General features: G+C 39.1%; 1 long non-coding RNA gene across 1 annotated transcript; it reads left to right on the top strand.

The window, feature by feature from the left end:
* The first annotated feature begins 602 nt into the window (after window positions 1-602).
* Window positions 603-27,368, top strand: LOC144316283 (uncharacterized). The gene is made up of 3 exons (XR_013382125.1): window positions 603-959; window positions 1,344-1,464; window positions 26,751-27,368. It is a non-coding gene; the product is annotated as an uncharacterized LOC144316283 (long non-coding RNA).
* Window positions 27,369-27,810: the final 442 nt, after the last annotated feature.

Here is a 27,810-nt window from a genome sequence, read left to right as displayed (position 1 = left end):
ATTCTGTTTCTGTTAATTACCTTTAAATCTATAAATCAGACTAGATTCTGAAGCCTGCAAACTGAATATGAATGACTTGATATAAATTTCAGGGAACGTACTACAATAGCTCATATACAGATGATCTTCATGCCTGTCTGTGAGCTATCCAAAAAGATCACCAGAGACATTCAAACTACAGGAAAATCTGTAAGATTGACAGTACCTGCCTTCACTCTGTCTGAAGATACTTTGAGCCTGACTTCTATGCTGTTATTTGTGGAGAAGCCCAAGTTCCACAGGCCCTGGCCAACCAGGTACATATTGCACATGTCCAGGCCATGCAAGTCAAGCTAGGCAGAGACCTGGAATAGGGCAAGTGTTGATAGAGGCTGGGTAACAGGAACTGGCTATTGGGAGTCCATGGTAGCTGCTTAATTGCAAGGCCTAACCTACACAAATATACATATTTACTCTGAAGTTAAAGCTGGAGGATTCTCAACAGCCTTGAACTGTCAAGGCTCTTGGGCCAGGATGGCTGGCCAGGGCAACCTCCAAAACAGACACTTGAAGCTATGATTGCTGGAGAAGTTCTGGACTTCATCAGGCAGCCAGAACAAAAGGGGACTAATTACCCCCAGTTTAAAATTACTGCTTCAGAAAGATGACGGGGAGAGGCCTTTCTTCACCCTGAGGTTATTTAGGAACTTGCAGTTCAGCCAGAGATCCACAGGCCTGGAGTTTCCCCTCACAGCCAAGTGCCAGGTGATACAGGAATGACTACATGTGCACAGCATCCAGGTCAGGGTAGCTGGGGACCTGGAGCAGGGCAACAATGGGTGAGGCCATGTCACAGAAGCAAGCGACTGGGGATACATGACATCCTCCTACTTCCAGGCTTTCACCTGCACAAATGTGTATATTCACACTAAAGCAGAGCTGGAGGACTCTGGACTGCTGGGATGGGACAGCCAGCCAAGGTATCCCCCAATAATAGACTCTGAGGAATCTTAATTTCTGGAGAAGCCTGGACCCTACCAGGAAACCAGTCCAAAATGAAGATTGACAATCACTAGTTTAAACCTGCTACCTCAAATTTTATGGGTTGAGTTCTTTCTACTATGGAGGCCAAGTAGGTAGTTGTGAATGGTCTGAGTTACACAGGCCTGACAGGCTCCTGAAACCAAGGGCCTACTGATGAGGTGTGGGCTGTATTGTGCATGGAAGGCACAAGTCAGGGTAGACGGGGATATGGAACAGGGCAATGGACAGTGAAGCTAGGTCATAGGGTAAGCTATTGGGGATACTTGGCATTTGCCTAATTCCAGCCCTAACCTATACAAATGTATATATTCCCCTTGAAGGCAGAGCAGAGGAATATGGACCACCTTGCTCAGGCTGGATTAGGTAGGCTGGCTGACATATTTTCCAGTGAGAGACTGCTGGGAGCCTTGATTGCTACAGAAGGCTGGGACCCAGCAAACAGTAAGTATACATGGGGACTGTTGCCCATTCAATGGCCACTTCAGTGATTTTCAGGGGATGGGTTTTCTCCACCCTTGGGGCAATGTAGGTAGTTGGTTACCCATCTGAGCTCCAAAGTCCTGGAGGGTTCCAGCTGGCTTTGAGCAACTAACAGAGTGCGGACTGCTCATGTGAGGTGGGCCAGGCCAGGGTAGCCAGGGACCAGGAACAGGGCAATGTTGCCTGAGGCTGTGGTATAGGAGTAGGTTTTGGAGGTACAAGACACCTGCCTAGTTTCAAGCCCCAATCTACACAAATGCACATATTCCCCCTGTTTATGGGAAGGCTGTTTTCTTTAGGGAAGCAAATAATGCTCAGAGGCTGATTGTTGTCTTTGCCAACAATGTATTTAATGTTGATTAACTGCAAATTTCACATGCCAATAGCATATAGGATAATGTCTTTTAATTAGCAATCCCTATCAAAATACCATGGACTTTCTTCAGAGAGTTAGAACAAATTATTTTAAGATTTGTGTGGAATCAGAAAACCCCGAATAGCCAGGGGAATTTTAAAAAAGAAAACCATATCTGGGGGCATCACAATGCCAGATTTCAGGTTGTACTACAAAGCTGTGGTCATCAAGACAGTGTGGTACTGGCACAAAAACAGACACATAGATCAGTGGAACAGAATAGAGAATCCAGAAGTGGACCCTGAACTTTATGGGCAACTAATATTCGATAAAGGAGGAAAGACTATCCATTGGAAGAAAGACAGTCTCTTCAATAAATGGTGCTGGGAAAATTGGACATCCACATGCAGAAGAATGAAACTAGACCACTCTCTTCCACCATACACAAAGATAAACTCAAAATGGATGAAAGATCTAAATGTGAGACAAGATTCCATCAAAATCCTAGAGAAGAACACAGGCAACACCCTTTTTGAACTCGGCCATAGTAACTTCTTGCAAGATACATCCACGAAGGCAAAAGAAACAAAAGCAAAAATGAACTATTGGGACTTCATCAAGATAAGAAGCTTTTGCACAGCAAAGGATACAGTCAACAAAACTCAAAGACAACCTACAGAATGGGAGAAGATATTTGCAAATGACATATCAGATAAAGGGCTAGTTTCCAAGATCTATAAAGAACTTATTAAACTCAACACCAAAGAAACAAACAATCCAATCATGAAATGGGCAAAAGACATGAACAGAAATCTCACAGAGGAAGACATAGACATGGCCAACATGCATATGAGAAAATGCTCTGCATCACTTGCCATCAGGGAAATACAAATCAAAACCACAATGAGATACCACCTCACACCAGTGAGAATGGGGCAAATTAACAAGGCAGGAAACAACAAATGTTGGAGAGGATGTGGAGAAAAGGGAACCCTCTTACACTGTTGGTGGGAATGTGAACTGGTGCAGCCACTCTGGAAAACTGTGTGGAGGTTTCTCAAAGAGTTAAAAATAGACCTTCCCTACGACCCAGCAATTGCACTGTTGGGGATTTACCCCAAAGATACAGATGCAATGAAACGCCGGGACACCTGCACCCCAATGTTTATAGCAGCAATGGCCACGATAGCCAAACTGTGGAAGGAGCCTCGGTGTCCAACGAAAGATGAATGGATAAAGAAGATGTAGTTTATGTATACAATGGAATATTACTCAGCTATTAGAAATGACAAATACCCACCATTTGCTTCAACGTGGATGGAACTGGAGGGTATTATGCTGAGTGAAGTAAGTCAGTCGGAGAAGGACAAACATTATATGTTCTCATTCATGTGGGGAATATAAATAATAGTGAAAGGGAATATAAGGGAAGGGAGAAGAAATGTGTGGGAAATATCAGAAAGGGAGACAGAACGTAAAGACTGCTAACTCTGGGAAACGAACTAGGGGTGGTAGAAGGGGAGGAGGGCGGGGGGTGGGAGTGAATGGGTGACGGGCACTGGGGGTTATTCTGTATGTTAGTAAATTGAACACCAATAAAAAATAAATTAAAAAAATAATTAGTCAATAAAGAAATGTAGTCCAAACCAATGTCAGATGAATCACACTATTGTTCTAGGCAAGGGCAGATGAAAGTAGTAAAGTCCAAATTTAGTTGAGGCATACCCTTATCAGAGTTGGTATCTGGGAGACATTTTGCTAACCAAGAGCTGAAGTCCAGCTGCCAGTTCAAAAGTAAAAGTCCCATGCTTCTAGAACAGATTGCCAGTGAATGACAGTGCGTGTTAATGGGCAAGATCTTTGTGAATCCTCTGTACAACTTTCTCTGCCTGTGAAAGAGTTGCTTTTACCAGGAAGGAGCTAATTGCCCTGAGGTCTTTAAGAGCTATCAGTTCAACAAGATGTAGCCTTGCCCTGACTAAGCACTCTCAGGATCATTCTCACAAACCCTCAGTATTTATAGTCTTAATGCCTCCTTGCCATATTGCTTCTTTACATGTTTTTATAAACATTAGGCCCCCTCAGCAGCTGAGCTATTGATTTATCAGTGAGAACAGCTGAGATAATGACATCCTGACACAACACAACATACTTTATTCTCATACTGAAACAACTTTGCTTCTAAAAACAACTTTGTCCTTGTCATAAACAAGTGTATGTGAAATCACATGTACAACAATCCACCCTGTGATTCCAAATCACTCAGACACTAATTAATGCTAAGGATCTTATGCCCAGTACAAATTTAAGCTCACAAAAATATCAATCTACCCTGTGATTCTATATCACTTATAATCTTAATCACAATCATATCTTGGGGGAGTATTTTTCCTTTGATGCACATTTTTTTATGCCATAGTTTAATGACCAGTTTAAGTGCCCATGTTTTCTAATACTATCAATATAAACACACTAAAGAACTCTTTAGCATGGTATCATATTGAAAGAACAAACAACAAAAACTTAACCTTCTTAACCCAATTAACTTCCTTGATAAATATGTACTCAAGTGGAGACCATTTTTATAAAGCTCCAGGGGTACAAGCTTGCATAGCTCTATTAAATACATATTCAGTAGTCATAACATCAGACTTCAAGCCTGTTACTATTTTAGGGAGGCATATTTTTGTTTCCTTTTAAATTCCTGCAAAGTTATTTTAACTTTATTAGTCTTATATTATAAATGTGCCTTTACTTATCCTAAGTTTTCTAATACATTATTTACATTTATTAGATTAATTGGAGGAGGTCTAACGTGAAATATTTTTCCAGTTATTCTAATAGTTGCTTCATCTACTGATCTGCAATAACCTCTTTTTCTATCACGGGATTCGTTACCTGTTAGTGTTACACAATCTATCATGTTGTGTTCCTTCTTTTTCCCTTGTCTCTAATAGGTTAGGGTGAGGGTTGGCTTACAGCGTACTATCCTGGTCCAGTTTTCCATATTATACATAAGTAGCTGAGGAAGCTTCAAGCCATAGTCATATGAATATGACTATGAATAGCAGGAATAAAGGTACAATAAAGGTATATGGTCCAGGGATCCCTGGGTGGCTCAGCAGCTTAGTGCTGCCTTTGGCCCAGGACGTGATCCTGGAGACTCCGAATCAAGTTCCACATCGGGCTCCCTGCGTGGAGCCTGCTTCTGTCTCTGCCTATGTCTCTGCCTCTCTCTCCTCTGTATCTCTCATGAATAAATAAATAAAATCTTTAAAAAAAAAAAGGTATATGGTCCAACAACATATACTTAGAAACATGTCATTGCAACAACTGACAATCTATAGTTAGAGAAACACATTTTATGTCTCTCCATTGAAGTATGGTTGATAGACAATGTTATATTAATTTTGGGTTTACAACATAGTGACTCAACAGTTTTATACATTACACTATGCTCTCCACAGTAAGTGTAGTTGTAATCTGTTGTACAATGTTATTACAATATTATTGACTATATTTCCTATGCTTCACTTTCCACCTCTGTGTTTTATTTAATAACTGGAAGTTTGTACCTCTTAATCTCCTTTGTCTATTTTTCCCATGCCCAGTTTATCCTCTGTATTTATGATTCCATTTTATTTATTCATTTGGTTTTTTTGATCCCACATAAAAATGAAATCACATGGTTTCTTTCTTTTTCCCTCTGACTTATTGCCTTTAACATCATATCTTCTAGGTCTCTCCATCTTGTCACAGAACCCTTATTGGATGCATTGTTGGCTAATAGTTTCTCTCATTAAGTTGCCTTTAGTTTTGTTGATGTTTTACTTTGCACAGCAAAGATTTTATTTTGGATTAGTTCCAGTAGTTTATTTTTGCTTTATTTCCATTGCTTGAGGAGACGTATCTAGAAAAATATTGCTGACGCTAATGTCCAAGACATTACCACTTATGTTTTCTTTTAGGAGTTTTATGGCTTCAGGTCTCATATTTAGTTCTTTAATCCATTTTGAGTTTATCTTTATGTGTAGTGTAAGAAAGCAGTTTCATTCTTTTTCATGTAGCTGTCCAGTGTTCCCAACAGCATTTATTAAAGAAACTATATTTTCCTCATTGCATATTCTTGCCTTCTTTGTCATAGATTAATTAATCATACAAGCATGCATTTATTTCTCAGATCTCCATCCTGTTCCATTGATGTGTTCTGTGTTTATGCCAGTATCACACTGTTTTGATTACCATAACTTTGTAGTGTTCTTGAAACCTGGGATTGCGTTATCTTCATTTTTCGTTCTCAAGATTGCTTTGGCGATTTGGGTGTTCTGTGGTTCCATACAAATTTTAGGATTATTTATTTAAAAATGCTATTGTTATTTTGATAGGTACCATATTGAATCTACAGATTTTGCTTTTGGTAATACAAACATTTTAACAATATTAATTCTTCCAATCTGTGAATATGGAATATCTTTCCATTTGTTTGTGTCTTCTTCAGTATTTTTCATTAACGTTTTATAGTTTTAGACTATATATCTTTTACCTTCTTGGTTAAATATATTCCTAGGTATTTTACTCTTTTTTGTACAAATGTAAATGAAATTGTTTTCTGGATTTCTATTTCTTCTCCTTTGCTATTGGTGCATAGAAAGGTAACAGGTTTCTGTATGTTAATTTTTTATCTTGCAACTTAATTTTTTGTTGAGATCTTTAGGATTTTCTATATATAGAATCATATCCTTTCCAAATAGTAAGTTTTACTTCTCCTTACTAATCTGTATGCCTTTATTTCTTTTTCACGTCTGATTGGTGCAGCAGGACTTCCAGTACTATGTTGAGCAAAAATTGAGAAAGTAGACATCCTTGTCTTGTTCCTGATCTTAATGGAAAAGTATTCAGCTTTTTACCATTAAGTATGATGTTAGTAAAAAAAAAAAAAAGAAAAGTGGCTGCCATTGTTCAATTAAATCTCCTACAGTCCAACAAGAAACTGCAATAATTTCCTTCCTTTAGTGAATTTGTTTCTGGCATAGGTTAAAAATTGTGCATGATCAAATATGGATAAAACTGAACAAAATTTGAGGATCTATATCTGGCTTAAAAGTTCTGCATAGTAAATACCAAGGCATAGCCTATTACTATAGGTTCCAATATGACCTGGAAAGGTTTTACTAATCCTGGTTCCTATGTTCTTGGGTGTTCTATGGTATGAGAGAGAAGCCTGAAGTACACCATGAAGGATAATGATATATGTTATACGCTAAGTTTTCTATGAGTTGCTACATCCCTGACAGGTTGTCCCTATTCTTGTGAAGACTGAACAAAGTATCCATGGATTGATTATTTTCTAATAGGTGATTGGGATTGAGTTAATTGAGTGTAATAACTGATTGGTTTCTGGCTTATTAATATTTAAAGATACAATTGCCCATTCTACATATTCAGAGATGCTCTTTTGTAAAATACTAGCACACAAAGTATCTCAGAAATGAAATTGAGGTTATTTTCTTTTTTTTAATAATAAACTTATTTTTTTATTGGTGTTCAATTTGCCAACATACAGAATAACACCCAGTGCTCATCCCATCAAGTGCCCGCCTCCGTGCCCATCACCCATTCACCCCCACCCCCCGCCCTCCTCCCCTTCCACCACCCCTAGTTCATTTCCCAGAGTTAGGAGTCTTCATGTTCTGTCTCCTTTATTTTCAGTCTACCACGCGTCTGATGCTACACTCAATTCAGTTAGATATAAGGAAAGCAGAAAAGTCAATACCTGATTTTCTTGGTATATAGGCTGGGTTATGACAAGGGCCAGTTAGTAGTTTAGTCTTCAAGCTCAGTCAGTGTCTAGTAGGGGATACTATTCAAGAGATTCTTTGGAGACTTCTACTGCTTCATCAGATTCCCTAAATATTTGTTTTTTCCACTGACTAAAGGTTTCCCAGTAGATGGTACTGATACTGAAGGGTGAGATGGAGAGGTTGGGTTTGGTGATATAGATGATGCTGGTGACGCCGTTGAGTCCTCAGTTATAACAAGGTGACCCAGGATGGTGATCTGTGAAGGAAGTAGAGGATGTCACAGACAGTGGAGTTGTATCTGGACCAAAAGATGCATTCCACTTAAGAATGGTACCATAACTACTATTGCTGAAACCGTTGGAAGAGAAATCCATACAAATAGTATGATATCCAATAGTAAGCAATAGGTAAAATAGTATGGCCAGCAAGCAGCATGCTGCACTGATCTATGTCATATTATTGCTAGAGTTGAGGATTCACAGTGGCTTTTATTTTGCAGGCATAAAGTTCTGGGCAATGTGTGTGTGTATGTATGTATGCATATGATTTCTAGATCTATACTTTAGAGATATTGTCATCTCCTAGATTATTTTAGTCTGTTTTCATATCTAGATTGTTAGGAAGTAACCTAAGTTTTTGCTTGAACAAATCATTATAGTTCTCAGTTGGCCCAGAGGCAGTAGGGTAATAGGGTAAGGGGAAGTTCCACATTATGCCTAGTTTCTTTGTCCAATATTATATTCATTTTCCTATAAAGTGGGTTGGTTCTCTGATCTGATTTTATGATAGTTGGGATACTATAGCAAGCATCCATATTTCTAATGCTCAGATTGTAGATTTTTCATTAGTTTTCCTGCAAGAGTAGGGTAATCCTACTCCTGACCATATCTCCATAGTGGTACATGCATAGTTTATTCTCTGATATGGGCAGGTGTCCTATATAATCATTTGTATAATTTTGAAGTCTGTCTGCTTTGACTTATTTGGAATATTCATTAATGACCTCCATGCTTTAAACTTCCAGCAATTCTCATATTTAATTTGAAATTGGAGGTATTTAACGGGTACATACATGTCTTTTTGCTCTAACCAATTCTAGTTTCATGTGTGTCAGCCTGACCTGTTTGATGTGTCTATAGAATGATTCTGTTACTTGGCATATCTGCGTGTTCAGGTTGTAAGCCCATTGTCCTTCTTGTTTATATATAGTTATGTCTTGAATTGGCTTCATCACTAGCCATAAATTATTGAGTTTTTTAAGTTAAATTTTGCATACCTCCATCTCTTTAGTTTACCTACCAAGTTTGTCCATCTAGTTATTCAATTTAATTACTTCAGAGTTCTCCTAAGGTGCAGAGACATCGATGATAAATATAGAGATATTAGTCAGTGCTATTTTCTGCCCTATATCCTTCATTATGTTCTTATTTGGTATTTTTCAGTAATTTTTCCACAATGTTCATGTCCAAAATGTCTATTCTATTAGCTACTGTCCATGAGTCTGAGAAAAGCTACACCTCACTCTCACTTCCCTTAACACATTAGTCACTCACAATTTATGGCTATTCAGCATATTCTGTTCTCCAGAATTCTCCTGATTATGTCAAGTTAAGACCATCATTAGTCCTCAAGGCCACAGTGTGCCAGCATTCTCTAGATGGTGTCTTGGAAGCTGATCCAGCTAAAAACCATGCATTATTGAGTGCCATGGACCAGAGTGGTCCCCATTGCCCAACTGCTCAAGCTTAAATAGGTTCATCCCTCAGAAATTTGGTAAAGTCCACTTCTGGCCTTGTGGAGATTTCCTCAGTTCATGCAGAGGGCTGATCCTCTGTCATTTAGTCCTGCTTGGAAGTAGACATTCTCCATGTGACAGTCAGGAATAATTCCTGTTTCTCAAAGGTCTGCCTTACCCACCCCAGAATAGCCTATTGGAATTAAAGTATAATTAGCTTATTTTCTGTTAGTGGTTCTGTAGTTTTTAGAGCCTCATCATACAGTGCCCAAGTGAGTCTTGCAATTCATTGGTATCTGTTCTTGGACCATGGGAAAATCTTTGTCCAAAATGCAATCTGCTAAAAATTGAGTTCCTACAATTTTTCAGTCCACAGACACCATGTTGCAAACCCTTGTAAATATAGGCACTTTAGTTTTTTGGGTTTTTTAAAAAAGATTTTATTAATTAATTAATGAATTTACTTACTTACCTACCTACCTACATACCTACTTACTTACTTATTTATTTGAGAGAGAGCGTAAGTGAGCATAAGCTGAGGGAGACAGCCAGTTCCCCTGCTCCACATCTTCAGTAGGAAGTGGACACCAAGGGGACCCTGGAAAGCTCTAGTGACCCCAACTCCTAATAGCACCATTCAGCCCATGGTCCTCATCTCCTTCATCTGCACTGTCCTGTGGGGAATGAGGGTGATTGAAGAAGAGGAGAGGGTAATTTTGTAAAAGGAGTGGGAAATATCTAGTATTTTTTAAACACTATTTTTCTGTTAGGAAAAAGAAGGTGGAGCATTTCCAAAAACCCTGTTAAACACTGGCAGCATCATGTGCAGCTTCTCCTCTTGTTTCTTCTGAGTCGTGTGCTGGGGAGGATGGCACAACTCCGAAGAGACGGCAGAGGTACATCAGGGAGAGGGAGAAGCAGACTCCCCACTGAGCAGGGAAACCAATGCAGGGCCTGACCCCAGGATCCTGAGATCATGACCTGAGCCTAAGGCCAACACTTAACCTACTGAGTCACCCTAGGTGCTCCTAGGCACTTTATATTAGGAGTCCTCGCTCGCTGATGCCAATGTATTAAAAGTTTGAGAGCACTTTGAAGCAAATTAAGGCTACCTCTTGAGTCTCTGTCCAACTGAATTCCCTATCTTCCTTGTAATTTTACAAGTGTATTATGATACTATCCCCATTTAGTGTCATGTGCTATTTCCAATATCCAAATAGTCCTACCAGTTTCTGAGATGCTTCTTTTGTGGTAGGAATTGGGACGCAATGTATCTTGTTTATGACTGGGTCTGTTATTTTTCTGCCTTCACAGGACCAAATTATACCTAGAAATTTTCTTGTAGTATAAGGTCCTTGGACCTTACTCGGGTCAGTTGCCTATCCTCTAAGGAATTGAATTAACTCTATTATAAACCTATTGTCCAAGTTATCACCATAAATAAGTATATCATCAATACAGGAAATTCTGGTTTGTGTGTATGTTGTGTTTTCCTGAAAGGCCTGGAATTCTTGTGTTAGAAAGTTGTGGGCTATTACTGTGTTGTTAAGGTATCCTGTTGGTAACCTACTAAACATATCTGCCTTCCCACGCAAATGCAGTCATGGGTTGGCTCTCTTTATCAACTGGAATAGCAAAGAATGCGTCAGGTAAGTCTGTCCCCATGCAATCAGTGCCAGATCCAGTGGTGATATTTCTTATGATAGCACCTATATTTGGGAGTGCTCCCTCAGTTTGGGGAAATTTGTTTAAATTCCTAAAATTTGTAAATGTATATGACCTGTTTGGCTTTTTGACAAGCCAGATTAAATAATTTATGTGGTGAAATAGTAGGGACATAATTTGTTCCTTTAGAAGTTCCTGAATGTTTTATTTATTATTTACATGTCCTATGATAGCCATTCCGGGCATGTTTTCTAAATTGGGACTTAAAAAGCATTTAGCTTGAAAGTCTGTCCTCCTTGCTCAGAATCTATGTACCCAAGTGTGTGGGGATAATTTTCCTTTTCATCCTTCAATCAGTCTCTTTTTATTGCTCAAGTTTTCTAAGTTAGTAGGATATCCCTGTGTCATTGTTATTAGGACCCTGTATCTAACAACATAGTGGGTGGTATATGTAGTGTTTCTATTTGCAAAAGAGGTTTCTGTTGATATGAGCAATTGTCTCTGGCTTGAGCCAGAGGAAGAGACTGCTGAATCCCTGTGGGGAGCTCACAGGGTTTTCTCTCTCTCACTAGCAGTGATCTGCTATTGAGGGGATTAGGTTTTATAAAGGAGTAGTATTTACAGTAAATGGACGAGTGGGTATATGTGGATTTATTTTCTGTAGGTCTATTTACTGTAAAAGATGGTTGTTTCTGTTTCTCTGCCTCTCCTATGTAGCTTGTGGGGTATCTATTTGACTTTCTACTTTTATAATTTGTTTTCAGGGTGGTGGTCTAAATGGTGTAGGTGACCAAAAAGGCCCCTTGTAGATTTTGGTCTAGATGGTCTATTTTGATTTGGTCTATTTTTATTAGATGTAGGCCTATTTTGTCCATATACGTGAGTGTTAAAGCTATAACCTTTATCTTTTTCTTTTAAAGGTTTTTTTTTTGGGGGGGGGGTTGGGGGGCATCTGGGTGGCTCAGAGGTTAAGTGTCTGTCTTTCACTCAGGGTGTGATCCTGGAATCCTGGGATTGAGTCCTACATCGGGCTCCCAGCATGGAGCCTGCTTCTCCCTCTGCCTGTGTCTCTGCTTCTCTCCCTCTGTGTCTCTCAGGAATAAATAAATGAAATCTAATGATAGATAGTATTTTTTGTTTTTAGCGACCTCAACTCTGAACTCTCTTGGGGCTCAAACTCTCAAACCCAAGATCAAGAGTTGCACGTTCTTCCAACTGAGCCAGCCAGGCACCTCTACAGCCTTTATCTTGACTTACTCCCTCCTCTGTTCTTATCAATCAGATCTCCTGTGTTTCTGGTGCATGCAAATACTGTAATAATGCTGTTCTGTCCTATGGAGATGCAGCTTAAAAGACGACCTCTTACTTTGTTATGTTGCTTCCACATGTAGCAGTGTAGGTGTCTGTCCCTTATCATAAATCATAGCTAATAGTCCTAATTTCATTATTATATTAGCTTCTCCTGCCATTTTCCTTGGAGGTGTCGTAAGGGATTACATATTAGTATAGGCCATCTTAATCTCCAGGTTGCTGCTACCCAAACACCAGATCTTTGTAAATTAATATTATCTTCTCTAGATGCTCTAAGGTATCAATTCAATTTAGCATCAGTGGTAATGGGTTTGAGGTACACAACCTATGTTCCTATGAGGATCAGGTTTTGTCCTCCTTTGAAACATAAATCTAATAGCCACTAGATTTCTCTGACCAAATCAGTTTGTTGGAATTCTATTTTATTTTACTTTTTAAATTATTGTTATAAATTTATTTTTTATTGGTGTTCAATTTGCCAACATATAGAATAACACCCAGGGCTCATCCTGTCAAGTGCCCACCTCAGCGCCCATCACCCAGTCACCCCCACCCCCCACCCACCACCCCTAGTTCATTTCCCAGAGTTAGGAGTCTGTCATGTTCTGTCTCCCTTTCTGATATTTCCCACTCATTTTTTTCTCCTTTCCCCTTTATTCCCTTTCACTATTTTTTATATTCCCCAAATGAATGAGACCATATAATGTTTGTCCTTCTCCGATTGACTTATTTCACTCAGCATAATACCCTCCAGTTCCATCCACGTCGAACAAATGGTGGGTATTTGTTGTTTCTAATGGCTGAGGAATATTCCATTGTATACATAGACCACATCTTCTTTATCCATTCATCTTTCGATGGACACCGAGGCTCCTTCCACAGTTTGGCTATTGTGGACATTGCTGCTAGAAACATCGGGGTGCAGGTGTCCCAGTGTTTCACTGCATCTGTATCTTTGGGGTAAATCCCCAACAGTGCAATTGCTGGGTCGTAGGGCAGACCTTTTTTTAACTCTTTGAGGAACCTCCACACAGTTTTCCAGAGTGGCTGCGCCGGTTCACATTCCCACCAACAGTGCAAGATGGTTCCCCTTTCTCCACATCCTCTCCAACATTTGTGGTTTCCTGCCTTGTTAATTTTCCCCATTCTCACTGGTTTGAGGTGGTATCTCATTGTGGTTTTGATTTGTATTTCCCTGATGGCAAGTGATGCAGAGCATTTTCTCATGTGCGTGTTGGCCATGTCTATGTCTTCCTCTGTGAGATTTCTGTTCATGTCTTTTGCCCATTTCATGATTGGATTGTTTGTTTCTTTGCTGTTGAGTTTAATAAGTTCTTCATAGATCTTGGAAACTAGCCCTTTATCTGATACGTCATTTGCAAATATCTTCTCCCATATTGTAGGTTGTCTTTTAGTTTTGTTGACTGTATCCTTTGCTGTGCAAAAGCTTCTTATCTTGATGAAGTCCCAATAGTTCATTTTTGCTTTTGTTTCTCTTGCCTTCATGGATGAATCTTTGCAAGAAGTTACCGTGACCAAGTTCAAAAAGGGTGTTGCCTGTGTTCTCCTCTAGGATTTTTTTTTTCTCCTCTAGGATTTTGATGGAATCTTGTCTCACATTAAGATCTTTCATCCATTTTGAGTTTATCTTTGTGTATGGTGCAAGAGAGTGGTCTAGTTTCATTCTTCTGCATGTGGATGTCCAATTTTCCCAGCACCATTTATTAAAGAGACTGTCTTTTTTCCAGTGGGTAGTCTTTCCTCCTTTGTCGCAATACAAGCATCCATCCAAAAACTGGAAAGAACTCAAATACAAAAGCTAACCTTACACCTAAAGGAGCTAGAGAAAAAACAGCAAATAGATCCTACACACAGCAGAAGAAGAGAGTTAATAAAGATTTGAGCAGAACTCAATGAAATAGAGACCAGAAGAACTGTGGAACAGATCAACAAAATCAGGAGTTGGTTCTTTGAAAGAATTAATAAGATAGATAAACCATTAGCCAGCCTTATTAAAAAGAAGAGAGAGGACTCAAATTAATAAAATCATGAATGAGAAAGGAGAGATCACTACCAACACCAAGGAAATACAAACAATTTAAAAAACCTATTATGAACAGCTATACGCCAATAAATTAGGCAATCTGGAAGAAATGGACGCATTCCTGGAAAGCCACAAACTACCAAAACTGGAACAGGAAGAAATAGAAAACCTGAACAGGCCAATAACCAGGGAGGAAATTGAAGCAGTCATCAAGAACCTCCCAAGACACAAAAGTCCAGGGCCAGATGGCTTCCCTGGGGAATTCTATCAAATGTTTAAAGAAGAAACCATACCTATTCTACTAAAGCTGTTCAGAAAGATAGAAAGAGATGGAGTACTTCCAAACTTGTTCTATGGGGCCAGCATCACCTTAATTCCAAAACCAGACAAAGACCCCACCAAAAAGGAGAATTACAGACCAATATCCCTGATGAACATGGATGCAAAAATTCTCAACAAGATACTAGCCAATAGGATACAACAATACATTAAGAAGATTATTCATCATGACTAAGTGGATTTATCCCTGGGATGCAAGGCTGGTTCAACACTCATAAAACAATCAATGTGATTCATCATATCAGCAAGAGAAAACCAAGAACCATATGATCCTCTCAATAGATGCAGAGAAAGCATTTGACAAAATACAGCATCCATTCCTGATCAAAACTCTTCAGAGTGTAGGCATAGAGGGAACATTCCTCAGCATCTTAAAAGCCATCTACGAAAAGCCCACAGCAAATATCATTCTCATTGGGGAAGCACTGGGAGCCTTTCCCCTAAGATCAGGAACAAGACAGGGATGTCCACTCTCACCACTGCTATTCAACATAGTACTGGAAGTCCTAGCCTCAGCAATCAGACAACAAAAAGACATTAAAGACATTCAAATTGGCAAAGAAGAAGTCAAACTCTCCCTCTTCGCCGATGACATGATACTCTGCATAGAAAACTCAAAAGCCTCCACCCCAAGATTGCTAGAACTCATACAGCAATTTGGCAGTGTGGCAAGATACAAAATCAATGCTCAGAAGTCAGTGGCATTTCTATACACTAACAATGAGACTGAAGAAAGAGAAATTAAGGAGTCAATCCCATTTACAATTGCACCCAAAAGCATAAGATACCTAGGAATAAACCTAACCAGAGTTTTAAAGGATCTATACCCTCAAAACTATAAAACACTTCTGAAAGAAATTGAGGAAGACCCAAAGAGATGGAAAAATATTCCATGCTCATGGATTGGCAGAATTAATATTGTGAAAATGTCAATGTTACCCAGGGCAATATACACGTTTAATGCAATCCCTATCAAAATACCATGGACTTTCTTCAGAGAGTTAGAACAAATTATTTTAAGATTTGTGTGGAATCAGAAAAGACCCCGAATAGCCAGGGGAATTTTAAAAAAGAAAACCATAGCTGGGGGCATCACAATGCCAGATTTCAGGTTGTACTACAAAGCTGTGGTCATCAAGACCGTGTGGTACTGGCACAAAAACAGACACATAGATCAATAGAACAGAATAGAGAATCCAGAAGTGGACCCTCAACTTTATGGTGAACTAATATTCGACAAAGCAGGAAAGATTATCCACTGGAAAAAAGTCTTTTATTTTACTTTTTAAAGATTTTGCTTATTTATTCATAAGCAACAGAGATAGAGAGGCAGAGGCATAGGCAGAGGGAGAAGCAGGCTCCCTGCAGGGCGGGTGATACTGAACTTGATCCTGGAACACCAGGATCATGCCCTGAGCCAAAGGCAGACGCTCAACCACTGAGCCACCCAGGTGCCCCTGTTGGAATTCTATTTTAATTATTACCATTTATTGTCTGGTATAAACTCTCCAGTGACTCTAATTCTATATTACTACATTTGTCATTTTGTCTATTGTCATGGGCTTAGCTTCTAGTTAGTTAATGTTACTGGGGTCAAAAGAGTTAAAATAATTATCATCCTCAGGATGTGGATTAATGCCCTTAGAGGCAAAAGGATCAGTGTTTCTTTCTGTTCTGAAGATACCATTTTGTGCTAGTGATGGCTGCACACAGGATAGAATTGAAATGTGAGCCAGCAGGAGGTGAAAGCAGAATTAACCAAAGGTATATAGAGAATGTGGATACAGAGTATCTGGGAGACTCAGAAAGGAAAAGAGAGAGAATTTCATCTTTGCTTAGGGTCTGGGGTTTTTACTGAGGGTTATGGTTTGTTGTACATGTCCTCTCAGGCATCCAGGAATTGGTTAGAATAAAGAGGAGGGCTTGGGTGCTATTCCCTGGAGCCAGGAGGTCTTGGCATTGAGCTGTCTAGTGCTGGTGGTCCTGGATATGCATATGATGGCTTTATCTGTCCTTTTTCAGATGTTACCTATTCTAGAGAAATCATTAACTGCTATATATATATATATATATATATTTTTTTTTTTTACTAGTTTCAGAGGTAGAGGTCAGTGATTCATCAGTCTTATATAATACTCAGTGCTCATTACATCAGGAGCCCTCCTCAATATGTCCACTCAGGTACCCTACCCCCTCCCCTCCAGCAACCGTGTTGTTTCCTATAATTAAGAGTCTCTTATGGTTTGTATCCCTCTCTGGTTTCATCTTGTTTTATTTTTTCCCCTCTTCCCCTATGATCCACTGTTTTGTTTCTTAAATTCTACATATGAGTGAGATCATATAACTGTCTTTCTCTGATTGACTTATTTCACTTAACATAATACTCTCTAGTTCCATTCACATCATTGCAAATGGCAAGATTTCATTTTTGATGGCTGAATAGCATTCCAGTGTGTGTGTGTGTGTGTGTGTGTGTGTGTGTGTGTGTGTATCTTTATACACTTTATCCACTCATCTTTATCCATTCATCTGTCGATGAACATCTTGGCTCTTTCCATAGTTTGGCTTTTCTGGACATTGCTGCTATAAACATTGGAATGCAAGTGCCCCTTCAGATCACTACATTTATATCTTTGGGGTAAATCCCTAGGAGTGCTATAGAGGGCAGCTCTATTTTAACTTTTTCAGGAACCTCCATACTGTTTTCCAGAGTGGCTGCAGCAGCTTACATTCCCACCAACAGTGCAGGAGGGTTCCCCTTTCTCCACATCCTCACCAATATCTCTCATTTCCTGAGCGGTTAATTTAGGCATTCTGACTGGTGTGAGGTGGTATATCATTGTGATTTTGATTTGTATTTCCCTGATGCCAAGTTGTGTTGAGCATTTTCTTCATGTGTCTGTTGGCCATTTGTATGTCTTCTTTTGAGAAATGTCTGTTCATGTCTTCTGCCCATTTCTTGATTGGATTATTTATTTGGGTGTTGAGTTTGGTAAATTCTTTATAGATTTTGGATACTAATCTTTATCTGATGAGACATTTGCAAATATCTTCTCCCATTCTGTCAGTTTTCTTTTGGTTTTGTCTGTTTCTTTTGCTGTGCAAAAGCTTTTTATCTTGATTGAAGTCCCAGTAGTTCATCTTTGATTTTGTTTCCCTTGCCTTTGGAGATGTGTCTAGCAAGAAGTTGCTGTGGCCAGGTTGAAGAGGTTGTTGCCCGTGTTCTCCTCCAGAATTTTAATGGATCCCTATCTCACATTTAAGTCTTTTATTCATTTTGAGTCTATTTTTGTATATGGTATAAGGAAATGGTCCAGTTTCATTCTTCGGCATGTGATTGTCCAATTTTCCCAGTACCATTTGTTTAATAGACTGTAGAATTACTAGATTGTTGCTATTTTTATTTTTAATTTTTTGAGGATACTCCATACTGTTTTCCATAGTTGCTGCACCAGCTTACATTCCCACCAAAAGTGCTCAAAGGTTTCCTTTCCTCTACATTCTTGCCAACACTTGTTATTCCTTGTCTGTTTGATACTAGCCAGTGGTGTGAGGTAATATCTCATTGTAGTGTTAATTTACATTTCTCTGATGAGTAGTGATGCTGAACATCTTTTTGTGTGTTGGCCATCTGTATGTCTTCTTTGGAAAAATGTCTAAAAAATGGACAGAGGACCTGAATAATCAGATTGTTTTTCTGTATGTGTTGAGTTGTATGAGCAATTTATATATTTTGGATATTAACCCCTTATTGGATATATGATTTGCAAACATCTTCTAAAATTCAGTCGGTTGCCTTTTCATTGTGTTGATGGTTTCCTTTGCTGTGCAGAAGATTTTTAGTTTAGTGTAGTCCCAATTGTTTAATTTTGTTTTTGTTGCCCTTGCCTGAAGAGATATATCCAAAAAGATGTTCTGAAGACTGATATATAAGAGCTTACTGCCTGTGTTTTCTTTTAGGAGTTTTATGGTTTCAGTCTTACATTTAGGCCTTTAATCTACTTTTTTATTTGTATGTATGATGTAAGAAAGGGGTCCAGTTTCATTCTTTGCATGTAACTGTCAAGTTTTCTCAATGCCATTCATTGAAGAGACTGTTCTTTCTCCATTGTATATTCTTCCATTTTTGTAGGTTATAGTCAATAAATATTTTTTAAATTTTGACAAAAACCCAAAAAAGAGACTGTGCTTTTTTCCATCAGATATTCTTCCATGCTTTGTTGAAGATTAGTTGACCATAGAGTTGAGGGTCCATTCCTGGGTCCTCTATTCTTTTCCATTGATCTATGCATCTGTTTTTTGTGTCAGTACCATACTGTCTTGATGATTACAGCTTTGTAATAGGTCTTGAAGTCTGAGATTGTAAGGCTTCCAGCTTTGGTTTTCTTTTTCAATGTTCCTTTGCCTATTCAGGGTCTTCTGGTTCCATACAAATTTTAGGATTATTTTGTCCAGCCCTGTGAAAAAAAGTTGATGATATTTTGATAGGAGTTGTACTGAATGTATAGATTTCTCAAGTAACATGCATTTTAATAATATTTGTTCTTTCAATCCATGAGCAGGGAACATTTTTCCATCTCTTTATGTCTTCCTCAATTTCTTTCTTTTTAAAATTTTTTAAAAATTATTTTTTAAAAGATTTTATTTACTTATGCATGAGAGACACACAGAGAGAGAGAGAGAGAGGCAGAGGGAGAAGCAGGCTCCATGCAGGGAGCCCGATGTGGGACTCGATCCTGGGCCTCCAGGATCACACCCTGGGCGGAAGGCAGGCGCTAAACCTCTGAGTCACCCAGGGATCCCCCTCAATTTCTTTTATTAATGTTCTACAATTTTCTAAATACAGATCCTTTACCTCTTTGGTTAGGTTTATTCCTAGAAATCTTAGGTTTTGGTGCAATTGTAAATGGGATTAATTCCTTAATTTCTCTTTCTTCTGTCTCATTGTTAGTGTATAGAAATGCAACTGATTTCTGTGCATTGACTTTATATCCTGCCACTTTGCTAAATTCCTATAGGAGTTCTAGAAATTTTGGAGTGGAGTCTTTTGGGTTTTCCATATAGAGTATCATATCATCTGTGAAGAGTGAGAGTTTGATTTATTCTTTGCTTGTTTGTATGCTTTTTATTTCTTTTAGTTGTCTGATTGCTGAGGCTAGGACTTCTGGAACTATGTTGAATGACGGTAGTGACAGTAGAAATCTGTATGGTATTCCTGATCTTAGAGGAAAAGCTCTCAGTTTTTCCCCATTGAGAATGATATTTGCTGTGGGCTTTTCATATATGGCTTTTAGGATATTGAGAGATGTTCCCTCTATCCCTACATTGTGGGATAAGGATGCATCAAGAAAAGATGCTGTGCTTTGTCAAATGATTTTTCTGCATCTATTGAGAGGATCATATTGTTCTTGTCCTTTCTTTTATTTAGTATATCATCACATTGATTGATTTTGTGGTTGTCAAACCACCCTTGTAGACCAGGAATAAATCCCACTCGGTCGATGTGAATAATCATTTTAATGTACTGTTGGATCCTATTAGCTAGTATCTTGGTGAGAATTTTTGCATCTATGTTCATCAGGGATATTGGTCAGTAATTTGCCTTTTTGGTGGGGTCTTTGTTTTTTGGGACCAAGGCAACGCTGGCCTCATAAAAAGAGTTTAAGTTTTCCATCCATTTATATTTTTTGAAACAGCTTCAGAAGAATAGGTAGGTATTAATTCTTCTTTAAATGTTTGGTTGAAGTCCTCTGGGAAACCATCTAGCCTGGACTCTTGTTTGTTGGGAGATATTTAATTACTGCTTCAATTTCCTTGCTGGTTATGGGTCTGTTCAGATTTTCTACTTCTTCCTGTTTCAATTCTGGTAGTTTATATGTCTCTAGGAATGCATCCATTCTTCCAGATTGCCTAATTTGTTGGCATGTAATTGCTCATAATATTGTTCTTATAATTGTTTGTATTTCTTTGGTGTTGATTGTGATCTGTTCTCTTTCATTCATGGTTTTATTTATTTAGGTCCTTTCTCTTTTCTTTTCGTAAGTCTGTCCAGGGGTGTATTAGTCTTGTTAATTTTTTCAAAGAACCAGCTCCTACTTTTATTGATTTGTTTACTATTCTTTGGTTTCTATTTCATTGATTTCTGCTCTAATCTTTATTCTCTTCTCCTCCTGGGTGTAGGGGCTTTATTTGCTGTTTTTCCTCCAGCTCCTTTATGTACAAGGTTAGACTATGTATTTGAGACCTTTCTTGTTCCTTGAGAAAGGCTTGTCTTGCTATACACTTACCTTTTGGGACTGCCTTTGCTGCAAACCAAGAGTTTTGAAAAGTTGTGTCTTCATTTTCATTTGTTTCCAGGGATTTTTTAAAATTCTTTAATTTCCTGGTTGACCCATTCATTCTTTGGTGGGATGCTCTTTAGCCTCCAAGGATTTGAGTTCCTTCCAAATTTCCTTTGCTTCAAGTGCTTCAAGTTTCAAAGCATTGTGGTCTGAAAATATGCAGGGAACGATCCCAATATTTTGGTACCAGTTAAGACTTGATTCATGACTCAGTATGTGATCTATTCTGGAGAAAGTCCCATTAATGCTCAAGAAGAATGTGTATTCTATTACTTTAGGGTGGAATTCTGACTATATCTGTGAAATCCCTCTGGTCCAGTGTGTCATTCAAAGCCCTCGTTTACTTGTTGATCTTCTGCTTAGATGATCTGTCCATTGCAGTGAGTGGAATGTTAAAGTCCTCTACTATTATTGTATTATTAATGTGTTTCTTTAAGTTCATTAATTGGTTTATATAGTTGGCTGCTCCCATGTTAGGAGCATAAATATTTATAATTGTTAGATCTTCTTGTTGGATAGACCCTCTAATTATGATATAGTATCCTTCCTCATCTTTTATTAGTCTTTGGTTTAAAATCTAATTTGTCTAAGGATTGCTATTGCAGCTTTCTTTTAATGTCCATTAGCATGATGAATGGTTTTCCACCTACTTTCTGACAGCATATTGATGGTTCTTGCTTTTTAATCCAATGATACCCTGTGTCTTTTGATTGGAGCATTTAGCCCATTTACATTCAGAGTATCTACTGAAAGATATGGATTTAGTGCCATTGTATTATCTGTAAAGTCACTGTTTTTGTACATTGTCTTTGTTCCTGTCTGGTCTATGTTACTTTTGGGTTCTCTCTTAAAGAATCCTCTCTAATATTTTTACAGGGCTGGTTTAGTGATCACAAATTCATTTATTTTCTCTTTGTCCTGGAAGCTTTTTATCTCTCCTTTTTATTCTGAATGGTAGTCTTGTGGAATAAAGTATTCTTGGCTGCATATTTTTCTTATTTAGTACCCTGTGTGTATCATGCCAGTCTCTTCTGGTCTGCCAAGTCTCTGTAGATAGGTCTGTTGCCAGTCTACTATCACTACCCTTGTAGGTTATGGATCCCTTCCTGCTCTGCTTTTAGGATTTTCTCTTTGTCTCTGAGATTTGCAAGTTTCACTATTGTATGTTGAGGTATTGACCTATTTTTATTGATTTTTGAGGGGAGTTCTCTGTGCCTCCTGGACTTTAATGCCTGTTTCCTTCCCCATATTAGAAAGTTCTCTGCTATACTTTGCTCCAATATACTTTCTGCACCCCCCTTTCCTCTTCTTCTGGGACCCTAATTATTCTAATATTGTTTCCCTTTATGGTATCACTTATTTCTCATATTCTCCCCTCATGATCCAGTAGTTGTTTATCTCTTTTTCTCAGCTTCTTTATTCCCCATCATTTTGTCTTTTATATCATTAATTCTCTCTTCTGCCTCATTTCTCCTAGCAGCTAGAGCCTCCATTTTTTTTAAATCACATCTCCTTAGTAGCCTTTTGACTTTGACTTGATTAGATTTTAGTTCTTTTATTTCTCCAGAAAGGGATTTGCTAGTGTCTTCTATGCTTCTATGCACTCTAGTTCTGACATCTTATTTATATCCATACTGATTAAGTTTCTGGCAGTCACTCCTTGCCTCTTGCTCTCTTTTCTGAGGTTTTTCCATCTTGTCATTCATTCAGAAAGTGGTCACTTTTCTATTTGTAGAGTTGCAGCTATTCTTTTCTTAGATCTTCAGTTGAATTTGCAGATATTCAGAATGATTTGAGAGCTATCTAGCTGAATTCCTGGGACCAGAAAAAAGTAATTTTGGATTATTGACCTGCTTTTCCCTTATAAAGAAGATATACACTATTTTCATTATGAGTGGGGTTGCAGGTTCTAGCCGGAATAGAAGCAGGAGAAGTAGAAAAACAGATTTTTATACAGTCCAGTTTCCCTATCTCACTAGCCCTCTTTTCTGCCTGTAGGTATCTATGTAACTTAATGCTCCTAAGAAGAGCTCTGTAACATCTTCCTTAGTTGCTCTTTTTAATAAGGATATAATTGATTGGGTTGGATGATCAGGCCAACATCTGGAGTTTCCTTAATTTGAAGTTTTGCCCAGACTAAGTCTTCAGTAGGTCTCTAGGGATCTTCAGAAGTTAATATACAACCCATTCTACCCTTAAGCCACTTCTTGAGTAATTTTGATAGGGTTTGTGAACAGACACATTTACTATTTCCTCCTGCCACTCACAAAGATCACTAATATTTTATCACCAAGATGTTTAATAGAGCATTCCAGAAGGTTTATAATATGGTTAATCAGTATCATGGGGGCACCAGTGTGGCTCAGTTGGTTAAGCAGCAAAATCTTGATTTCAGCTTAGGTTGTGATCTCAAGGTCCTGGGATCCAGCCCCATGTCAGGTTCTGTGCTCAGTGGGGAGTCTGCCTGGGGATTCTCTTTCCTTTCCCTTTGTCCCTCCTTCCCACTCTCTCTCAAATAAATAAATCTTAAAAAAAACTATTGTGGGCAACATAGCACCAAGTTACAAGAGTTCTATATTTATTTCAGTGTGGAATTTTATAAGCCAATAGCATATACAATAATGTCTTTTAATAAGCCAATAAAGAAATATCATATTCCAAATCAATGATACTATCCTTCTCAGCAAAGGGCAATGAAAGGAATAAAGTTTAAATTTAGTTGAGGTGGGGATGCCTGGGTGGCTCAGTGGTTTGGTGCCTGTCTTTGACTCAGGGCGTGATCCCGGAGTCTGGGGATCGAGTCCCACATCAGGCTCCCTACATGGAGCCTACTTCTTCCTCTGCCTGTGTCTCTGCCTCTCTCGCTCTGTCTCTCATGAATAAATAAAATCTTTTTTAAAAAATTTAAAAATAAATTTAGTTGAGGTGGACATTTTGTTAAAAAACTAAATTCTATCCATAAATTAGAATATCTAACTGGCTTTATTAAGCAATTCATGAATAAAGCATCATCCCATCTAGCAAACAAAGAATTGCTCTAAGGAGTTGTACAAAAATGGAAGGTGTTTATAAGAAGGAGGGTAGAGCAAAGACGTTATTAGCAAAAGAAAGCAAAGGATTGTTTCAGGGCAGGACATCTTCTTTTAAGGGGGGAGGAACCAGCAGGATTTGTTATCATGTCACCTCATTGGTGCTGATCAGGAAATTTCAGATTGACTTTTAGAAGATCACGCTCCTGGAATAGGGTGAAACTGTCATTAAGTCTTGGTTTGCTGTGGTTAAAGGCAAAGGACTCTATTTTGGACTACTTGTTTCTTTCTTTCTTTTTTAAACACTTTATGGATTGATACTGGGGAGAGACAGGTTAGTCAACTGAGAGTTGACATCCAGCTGCCAGTGCAATCTTAAGAGCCCTGTGTTGCTAGAGCAGGTTGCTAGGGATTGATGGCCAAGGTGTTGATGGGCAAGATGAAGATCTTTGCAAGTCCTCTGCATGGCTTTTACCACTATCAGTAAAGGAATCACCTTTATCATTGCAGGAGTTAATTGCTCCAGTGTTTTCTGAGAGCTATAGCCTTGTGCAGACCAAACACTGTCAGATCAATTTCACAAACTCAGGATTCACAGTCTAATATGTACCCTTGCCATATTTACTTCCTCATGTATTTTTATTGATAAGCCCTCAGGGGGGCCCCTCAGCTGCTAAGCTACTAGTTGTTATCAGTGAGAACAGAGGAGATACTGACTTTCTGACACAGTTTACTCATATCAAAACAACTTTACTTCTGAAAATACTTTTTGTCTTTGTCATAAACAAGTGGATTTAAAATCATATCGGACCAATACACAGCAGAGGAATCTGACTGCCTTTCTAGGATGAGGCCAGACTGGCCAAACAGGGAATCGTTCACTAAAAAACACCTGGGAGCCTTAATCAGTGGTAAACCTAGAACTTCATTAAGCAAACCTCATTTGGATTGGTTGCTATCTCAAAAAGATTCATAAGCAGTGGTCTCCCTCTGCCCTGGAAACTATTCAGATGGTTAGACACTGGCCCCAACTCCACAGGCCTGGAAAGCCTCCGCTTCCCAAGGCTAACAGGCTATGTCTTGAGTGTGTGGTGCAGCTCACTTCAGGGCAGACAATAAATTGGAATAGAGCACAGGTCTTAAGAATCCAGGCCACTAAAGAGGGCTTTGGCGGGGGGTACAAGACATCATTTAATTCCAAACCATAATCTACACAAATGTGAAGAATCCCCCTGAAGACATCACTGATAGAAACTGGACTGCTTTTCCAGGATGGGGCTGAGCAGACTGGACCAAGTATCCTCCAATAAAAGATACCTGGGAGAAGCCTGGGACCCTATTAGGCAACCAGTCCAAATGTGTACTGATTGTGGCCATTTTAAAACACTCACCTCAGAGAGATTTTCTGAGAGTGGGCTCTCTTTTCCTCTATAAGCGATGTAAGTGGTTGGATACCAGCCCCAGCTCCGCAGTACTAGGGGGTCCTGGCCACCCATGGCTGCCTGACAGGGTACATACTACACAAGTGCCAGACACACAGGTCAGGGAAGCCAGAGACCTGGAACCGGGCAAGGGTTGAGAGAGTCTATGTGTCAAGAGTAGACTTTTGGAGGTCCATGGCATCTGCCTAATTCCAAATTCTAACCTAAACAAATGTCTATATTCTTCCTGAAGGCATCAGTAGAGGAAACTGGACTCCATTACCAGAATGGGATCAGTTATCAAGGTTCCCAGTTATCTCTTGTTGAAGGATACTTCATCAGTCGACCAGGCTACACCCTGGTAAGGTGGTCCAGTTTCCTGCAGTTCTGCTATTGAGAGAATATGCCTATTTGCATAGGTCAGAGTTTGGAATTAAGAAGGTACTTTATGCCCCTAATAGCTCACTTCTGTGACTGGCATTGCTTGACCCCTTAACAGGTCCTGGCTACCCTGACCTATGCAGTCCATACATGCAGAGTACCTATCCTATTAGCTGACAGTGGGCAGCCTAGGACCTCTTGTCTGTGTAGCTGCAACCTTCCCAAACCACCTGCATAGTCTATGGAATAGAGAAAACCCACACCAAGAAGGTAGCTTTAAGCCGAGGACAGTCTTTATTTGATCTGCTACCTGGTGGGGTCACAGGTTTACTAGTACTGGGTTCCAAGGTAGCCCACCCCAAAATGTTCAACGACTACATAGTAATAATTTTGATTTAAGGCTACTTAAGAAACAACCATTATAAGAAGGACATTCTAATTCTCCTTTCTCCAGAAACCAATGAATAAGTTTCTCACATGAAGGACCCTCCTTGCACCAAGAGGTGGGGAAACCTCCTTATCATCAGAGAAAGGGGATTCAGGGCCAGAGAAGCCTACGTGAATGACCCTGTTACTTTTACTGATTTACTACCACAGTAAAAATTCTGTTGAGAACTCTTTACTAATCAAAGCTGCTGAACATGAGTTTTCTTTGTTCTCTCGCTTCCTCACAGATTTGTGTTTCTTTGCCTAAAACATATAGAGGCTGCATGACTTGATCATTTCTTTAGGTCTCAATTTTAATACTGGGCCTCTGTGCACATGTAATAAACTTCAGGTTTTTTAAAATTCTATTAATATATCTCCTATTAATTTAATTTTTAGGCCACCTAGAAGAACTTTGAGGGGTAGAATAAAAATTTTCCTCCCCAACACTTGGTATAGTCAGTAGGATAAACTTCCGTCACTGGATACTACTTGTTTTGAGGCCTTTGCAGCTGAGAAATCCTGAAACCTCTGATGACCATCAGCAGATGGTTAGTATCCTTGGTGGAAGGTAAGAATCATCATCACATCAGACTCCTGATCTCAGCCTGCATGGTCTAATGGAGTGCGACTGGTGAGCATCTATCTTCTCATTCTAAATTTACATCAGCAGGGGAAAAAATTTATGAAACTAGTTTCTTGGGCTTAGAGATTCTGGCAAATTTGGTAGAGTACTCTTGATGTGACTGATTCATTTCTTCACAGAGATGTCATGGTTTTTCTTTGTCTCTGTCTTTGGAAAGGAATTACCGTAAAGAACATAAGTCTTAGGCCCTTAGAAGACTACTGTTCAAGTCAGCCTCAAAAAGTGGTGTGTCCATGGTTCCTATAAGACTGGCATCTGTTGGGCAGCCCGGGTGGCTCAGCGGTTTAGTGCCGCCTTCAGCCCAAGGACTGATCCTGGAGACCCAGGATCGAGTCCCACATCGGGCTCCCTGCGTGGAGCCTACTTCTCCCTCTGCCTGTGTCTCTGCCTCTCTCTCTCTCTCTCTCTCTCTCTCTCTCTCTCCTGTGTGTCTCTCATGAATAAATAAATAAAATCTTTAAAAAGAAAAAAAAGACTGGCATCTGTTAAGATTTGCTGTGGGTCCTCTATGTAAAAACAAAACAAAGTTCTTCCTTCATCTTCTATGTTCTTAGAGCTTGCCTTTATAACCAGGAAAATTATTCTCTCTGTTCTCCACAATCCAGAGGATGTACTCACCTGGGTTTACCTTGGTGGCCAGGTGAATAGACAGGGATTCTGAGACACAAAATTATAAGCAGCATTTTCTCTGTGCCAGCTCTCAGGGGAATTTGTGATAAGAAGTCCCAGACCATAAGGGACCTCTATCATCTTAATCTTTGTCGCTTGTTAGTACCAGAAAGTCCCATTCCACTAGCTCTTGCCCAGTGTCCC

This window comes from Canis aureus, chromosome 6 (genome assembly GCF_053574225.1).
Source record: "Canis aureus isolate CA01 chromosome 6, VMU_Caureus_v.1.0, whole genome shotgun sequence".
Classification (NCBI taxonomy): domain Eukaryota; kingdom Metazoa; phylum Chordata; class Mammalia; order Carnivora; family Canidae; genus Canis; species Canis aureus.
Note: the sequence above shows the minus strand (reverse complement) of the source record. Positions and strands in the feature narration are given on the sequence as shown.